Consider the following 7,273-nt stretch of genomic DNA (forward strand, 5'->3'; position numbering starts at 1 on the left):
TCCTTATTTTCCCTCTTTTTCGCTTTTATTTTTATTGGGAATTTTAAAGTTTTAATGTTACTTTTCTACAAAGTGTAGGTTTTTTGTATCTAAAGTTACATAATTGACTTTAGTCTTAAGAGCCTATAAAATATGTCAAAAGGCTTAACATTACACCATTGGTGGCTTTAAATACTAAAAAAATATTTTATGTGAAAAAATCTTTTATGTAAGAAAAATCTTTTATTTATTCAAATTTCGTATTATTTGATCATATGGACAAATAAAATATGTGTAAAAATAACGTTATATAGTATTGTTGATCAAATGTCGTTTCTAAGCCTAACCAGCAGAATCTTGCTTCGATGATGTTGTTTTTGTGCTGAGCGTGCAAAAATTACTTCCCCAGGTGAGGCTCGAACTCACAACCCCGGCATCGCTCACGGCCACTGCCTTATAAGTACCGTGCGCTAACCGATTGCGCCACTGGGGAATCTTGTAGGCGCGACTCTTCGCGCACGTCTCGGCCTGGGCGGGCTCTTCTTCTGTCGAATGCGCATCGTGAAATTATTCAAAAAGTTAAACTGACTTTGAAAATGTCTACATTGAAAAGACGGAAGTTCAAAAAACGTTTTTGAAACTTAAATGTAACAGTGTGATTACTTTGTCAGTTTTCAAAATTTTGCACAAGGGTGGCCTACGCTTCTATAACTGTATACTAAATGCTCTATCCACAGTGCCATGTTTATTTGGGTACGTGTACAGTTTTGGAGACCAGGAAATTTTCAGGTTTGGTGAATGGGGGCTATTTTATAAATATAAATTTGAAATGAAATGAAAAATGTCTTTATTAGGGGCGAAGTTAGGACTATACAGTCCTCTGTACCACGTAACCTCATAAAACTTTAGAATAACATATATAAATGTACATATCTAAAAATAAATACATTTATTTAAATTGTATATTAAATGAACCTTAGTTAAAAACAAGCATCAATAATTAATGTACCGTAACTTTATACATAAATATTAAAGTAAAAGTTGTTGGGTGGAATGGATTTGTAAATATTTCGTTTGAAAATAATCCTATGGCATTAATTGTTCGCAGTGTCCAAATTTAAATTTAACGACTTTTAGTGTAATTATTGAGGTTTCACGACTAGAGCAACTTGGACATGTTACTTATGTTAAAACGATATTAAGGTGTTATGTTTATGTTTACTAGTTTTAGACAAAAATATTCAAACTTATTAAATTAGAATTTTTACATTTTTAATTGTTACGCATTAATTTCATTGATAACGCATTCGTTGTTTACGGTTGAGTTCTTTCACCTATGAAATATTCTTGCTAATTAATAAATCAATATAATAATTGTTTAGTGAGGCCGGTGAGACAACAGCGGTTTCAGGGTCCAGTGTATTAGCATCACTAACAAGGTTCATCAGCGTCTCTGCGCTACCTGTCCTGCCGCCACACCGCCGTGATGAGCTTTATACCCGCGGCACGCCCGTCTCTACCTCGCGTGTGTGTGTCTTTGAACAGAGGTAACTCCAATCAAATCCCCCCCCTCCAGCACCGTGTTCTTGAACCTTAGGTTACCAGAAAAGTATTGCCCCAATTCCCCTCTCATTGTTACAGTCCTCCGGCTAAACCTGTTGCATACCTTGTTGAAAAGTACTCAATCTCAAATATTCCCTCCGAGGACGAAGAATCGATCGGTCTTTAAGCATTGGTCCAGTCGTAAGTGGTATGGAGGTAGTTAAATTTTGTCAGTGCTAACCAAAATAGTTACTTAATGGTTATCCAAGATTGGTTGAGGATCTTATACAGGGTGTAACTAAAAGGTTGAGCTAGCTATGCGTTTCCAGATTTTTATGTGTGATTCTAGGCTGAAAATGAAGAGTAATTTTTTTCCAATTTCAACTTCGTTTAAAATTAGCGCTAGGTGCCATTTTATATTTTATATTAAATTATTATTTTTTAAGCTAGTTAAGCTAAAGAAACGAAACCAGCCGGAAGCGCCAAACATGTGATAGGTGAGAGTTATCAGTTGTTCGTTGCTCCTGGTTTCTACAGAGCATCTTTAAAAGTCGAGCTCGCTTACGCATTGACGGATTTCGTTGAAATAAATACAGTTGGAATTGTAATACAATTTTCCAAATTGTTGGTACGTTGTAAGTTTTTTTTATAACTGATGTAATACATCTGATGTCTATCAGAAGACAAAATGTGTGCTGCTTCTGCTTGTGCAAGCGTACCTTTAAAGTGGTTGTGCTCACTTATACCTTGACGGAATTCGTTGAAGCTAGTACCGTTGAAATAGACGCTATTTTGTTAATATCAAAGAAAATAACACTGTTTTAGAAAATAATGAAGTGGAAACTGGAAAAAAATATTCTTAATTTTTATCTTAGAATCTATATATATAAAAATGAAACTGTTCGTGTGTAACAGCATCACTCACAAACGGCTGGACGGATTCGCCTAATTTTTTTTTTAATTTGTTCGTCTTGATCTGTAGAAGGTTATAGGATACTTTTTATCCCTTTCCCGATTCAGGATTCCGCCCCACTGGTTACAGAAATACCCGTAAGAAATGCATTGCAGCAAACATATGTTATTAAGTGAAAGAGTCTTTTCAAATTTTTAATCAGCTGTTCTTTGTAAACATATATAATGCGACAAAAAATATATTTATATATAATTTAATTACTACACTTATAGTTTTAAAGCATAGAGTAAGCTTAAGAGAAACGACAAATTTTGTTTAAACTGTTTCTGCAATCATAATATATAAAAATGAATGTTTGTGTGTTTGTCCTTTATAGACTCAGAAACTATTGGACCGATCACTATGAAAATTTGTATTTTTCTATGTAGAAGGTTTATACGCAATGCCCATTGATGTAACTAACCACCAGGCTGTACTGCAAGATATAAAAGTTATCAAAGCGCCTGCACATTATAAACTGCAATTACAACACAGTAGTTACGTATATTAAAATATCCAAACACTATTTGAAGGCAAAGAAATATACGGGCAAAGCTTAAGAGACGCGTGCGAAGCCGCGGGAAACAGCTAGTCACACATAAAAACTGAAAATGCATAGCCAGCCCAACGTTTTTGTTACACCCTGTATATTATGTGACGTTTGACTTGCGAAATCTAGATCATATTACATTTATTTTAAAGTTTATTCAGTAGAAAGTCCAATATAACTCAGTATCTCGTATCTGCTAAAAAAATACGGAACGGTTCGTAGCTACTGAACCATTACTTTATATTTACAACAGACATAACGCTCAGCCTAACACGGGAAGAATAATTTCAGGAATATTCAGTCCAAGAGTAGCATGGCTCAGAATTCATTCACATACTCATAATTATAGCCGCTTGAATTTTGGGTCAAGTTCCGTTATTTCACCCCATGTTTTTAAATCGCTACTATAGCCACGGAATTGATTGTTTGAGGTGAACTAATCATTTCAATTTATATTTCTGATCAGCCCCTCTAGAATTTTATATTTTACTGATAGGTACTATCTCGAGGGATGTTTTTCTTTTATTGACATCAGCGCGGGCTTCGGCAGCACCTTCGGCCGGAGGCACTCGTCTCATTTCGATAACAAGAACAGTCTGGGCATGCCTGATGCTGATAAGATAAGACGTCGTCAAGGAAAACAAACAGTGTTTATCTAGTTTAGTACCTCCGTACTCATCTATGATCATAAATAGTTAAATCAATCAATTCCGTGGCTATAGTAGCGATTAACGGATTTCACATGGGGTGAAATAACGGAACCTGACCGAATTTTTGTTGCGAAGATCAATAGGAAATTTGAATTTTTTATTTTTCTCTATTGTATAGTTTATACATACATAAATTTTTTTGTTACACACTTAAATACGAAAACGTAAATATCCGCACAGCATGGATTAGTACCATGGGTGAAGAAATGTTGGGAGGGAGGTATGCTAATAGTGGATCGTTATCAATGACTGCGACTTATTTACCAAGAGATAGGTGGCGCGGTGTAGCGGGTACGGCGGTTATCCCGAGATAACCGAATCAAGCAACGTCGAGCGTGGCTGCTGCTTGGATAGGTCACCGCTGAGCGATCCTGTCCTTGCAAGCAGCTCGCCTGCCCGGCCATTGGCAATGATGGTGTTGGAAGCCGTTGGTCCCCAGGTTGTGTTTGAGAATGCTTCTTAGCCCTAATTACGTTTGGTAAGGCGTTACGCCAGCCAATCACGGTTCACGGATTCTGCGGCACTGTGGACACTGCTAATTAAGCCAAGGCGGTTTAAAGACTGAAGCAGAGTGAAGGAGGGGTAGAGGCCTACTTGAAAGAGACAAAAGAGGGTGATAGGCCTACCTTTACGTTATTGAGAGGAACAAAGGGGAGGGTAGAGGGCTGGGGTCGGGTTCGTATGCTCTCAGGGCACGCTTCCTCTCTTCGGGATCAAGGCAATAAGTCGTTCTTTAGATCTTGTATATTTAAAAAATATTAGGAATTTCCTGTATGGCACATGTTAAAATACTTCTGACTGTATTAACATCATGTTTTACAGTACCAATCTTTCACAAATTTGTAATTAAAATATTCCACAAATTTGATCTAAAAAAATAAACGCTTAGTCACATGCAGGGCAGCAAATCTTACATTCCTTACTGCCTACATTGCCGACATTATAATTTGAAAATGGTTTAAGTTGTAACAACACAAATATAACTAAAGAGTAACTTATTCGATACGAAATATCGTGGTTGGTTATGTCACCCGTTTGAGACCTCGCTTTCAACATGGAGTTAAAATTCAAAACTGTGTTATAAACAACAATAATTCGTCTTAATGTCAAAAATGTTTTACTCTAGAAACTTGTATTTTCATCTCTCAATGCCAATGAATTTGAAAAATCTCGTTACTTAAGGGGTGTCCGACTCCCATAAGAACGCAATGTTAACTATATGTTGCATAACTTGAAAACTATTTAAGATAGCTTACTGCTTTTGGTTTTATTTTGAAGATCATGTATTTTTCTAGTGCCCTAGGAAAGGTTTTTAGTTTTTTTCTTTTAATAAATAAATTATGAATTTTTAAAATTTTTGTGTTTAAAAATTTAAAATTTAAATATATAAATATTTTAAAATCAAATTAGGATAATTATATCCCAAAACCCTCTCCTAGGGCACTAGTATTTTAGCCAAGGAATGTGTGTTAAAAATTTAATTAAGATATCTCAATCGGTGTAGGTTTTATACAGTTACTGTTTTAAAAAATTTAAGTTTCGGTAAACAGCAAAAAACAAAAAAAATATATGTAATAAATACATTTTCTTACTTTTAATAATGTCCAGCACAATAACTAGGATTGTCTGGATCATCTTCTGGCTCATACAAGTACTCTAACTTCCTTTTGGGAACATTTCTTGACTGTCTAATTTTTTTTCCATATCGGAAACAGCTTTTTCAGCTTTAGAAACACGGTCGAAATCGAGACGTCTTGCAGTTCCTTCCAATTTGTAGGGCCTAAGTGTTCCATTAATTTTACTTTAGCTAAGTGTCCACTGTTGAATGTCAAAACAGCTTCAAATACACCAAATTTCAGGGTTTCAAGATTTACAAATGTTCTTTTAGGTATTTTACTCCAGATAATATTGTTCAAAGATTCATTGGGGTTTTAGGATTTACCTCTGAGACATTTTTGCAACAGTTCTGGCTTGGCAAGATCCCTGAACATAGGTTTGATCTCTTGAAGTATATCACCTCAGGCAAATGGAAGTGCTTGGTGTGGTCATAGGTATCATTTTCACGGGTTGCTTTTATGAGTCTGACTATAGTAGCGGGGCTGGATCGACTTTTTGTTGTGCAAGGTTATTTTAAATAATTTTTTTCACTTATTTAGAATTTTCTGTACCATATGTGTTATATATCGTTAGAAAGAGGAGATTCCAAAGAAAAATAAAGTGTTGTAAACTAAAAATCACACAAAAAAAATTTCTTCGGCAAGACTGCCATTAATGTTTATAATTGTATTAAGTATAGGCTTTCCCATAAGAAACTTTATTTAAAACGTATTTGTATTAAAACAAACATAGGCTATTGATACATTTAGATCCATTAACGGTTTACTAAAATAGGAAAAACATTTTTGTTTTTCCAGTTTCAAATATTTTAAGTAAATTTTCTTATTTTTTAATAAACACATTTTTAAATTATGCATGTGTTACGTATATTCCGGACACGTTATGCATTTAGTTACATATGCAAGTACATTTTGATATATGTTATAAATAACGTATATATTTAATAAGTTTACATTTCGAGACATGTTATAAATAACTTATATATTTTATACGTTAATATTTCGAGACATTTTATAAATACTCTCCTTAAATAAGAATCTGCATTAAAAAATGTATTATATTTTTTTCACAATAATTCTTTTGTTTAGGAGGATTTGTATTCAAATCAGAAATATGAACAATTCGAACAAAAACCAAAATTATTGTACGCTATATCGTTCTATGTATAACTTTTTCAAGTCGTAAAACAATTCAATACTGTGTAAAAATGAACAAACTTAAGAAAAAAACACCTGTTGACACAAATTTAATTTATAAAAAATAAGTAACAGTTTTTATATTTTTAACAAATTTGATATAATATTATTATTTGGTAAGTTTCCCTAATAAGTTCCTTAGAATTCAAACAATAATTAAATGTATATAAAGTGCATGTGTTTCTTAGATTTTAATATAAGCTGATGTGCTAATTCATAATTTCTTTGATTTTAATCGTTTCTTGAGCTCTTATGACAAGGTTTAATTTTGTTTAGAGTTTTGAGTTCATAGCAATCCTGAAAGCTTTTGTTATGTTGAATATACAGGGTGTCGACCGATAAATCGGCTAGGTGTAGAGGTTTATCTTAAACTGAAACTTCCTCCCCTCCGTAAAATGAACCCTAAAGAATTTGTTTTAAACGGTTTCAAAAATGTAAAAATACATGATTGTCGTGGGTCGTGACTCTCTTACGTGATCGAACACGGGACTATCGGCGAGTGTGGTTGGTGAAATACGAGGTGGCTGAAATAAGCCCATTACCATTCTGCCAGCAGACTTTCCCTGCTACCCCTAGATTACCGTTTCTTGTTCGTTAACGCTACGTACGTCTCCTTCCTTAGAGTCTCCAGTGAAATATCTGATTTTTAGAGTACAGGGAAATGTGTACTGGTGTAATTTATATTGGTACTTAACAGAATTTTGAGCGGTACTGTAATCCAAATTGG

At 34.2% G+C, this 7,273-nt stretch overlaps 1 non-coding gene across 1 annotated transcript; it reads right to left on the reverse strand.

The window, feature by feature from the left end:
* Positions 1–380: 380 nt before the first annotated feature.
* Trnai-uau lies at positions 381–472 on the reverse strand. Its single transcript is given in 2 exon segments — positions 381–416; positions 435–472. It is a non-coding gene; the product is annotated as a tRNA-Ile (tRNA).
* Positions 473–7,273: the final 6,801 nt, after the last annotated feature.

Source organism: Homalodisca vitripennis, chromosome 4 (genome assembly GCF_021130785.1).
Source record: "Homalodisca vitripennis isolate AUS2020 chromosome 4, UT_GWSS_2.1, whole genome shotgun sequence".
NCBI lineage: Eukaryota > Metazoa > Arthropoda > Insecta > Hemiptera > Cicadellidae > Homalodisca > Homalodisca vitripennis.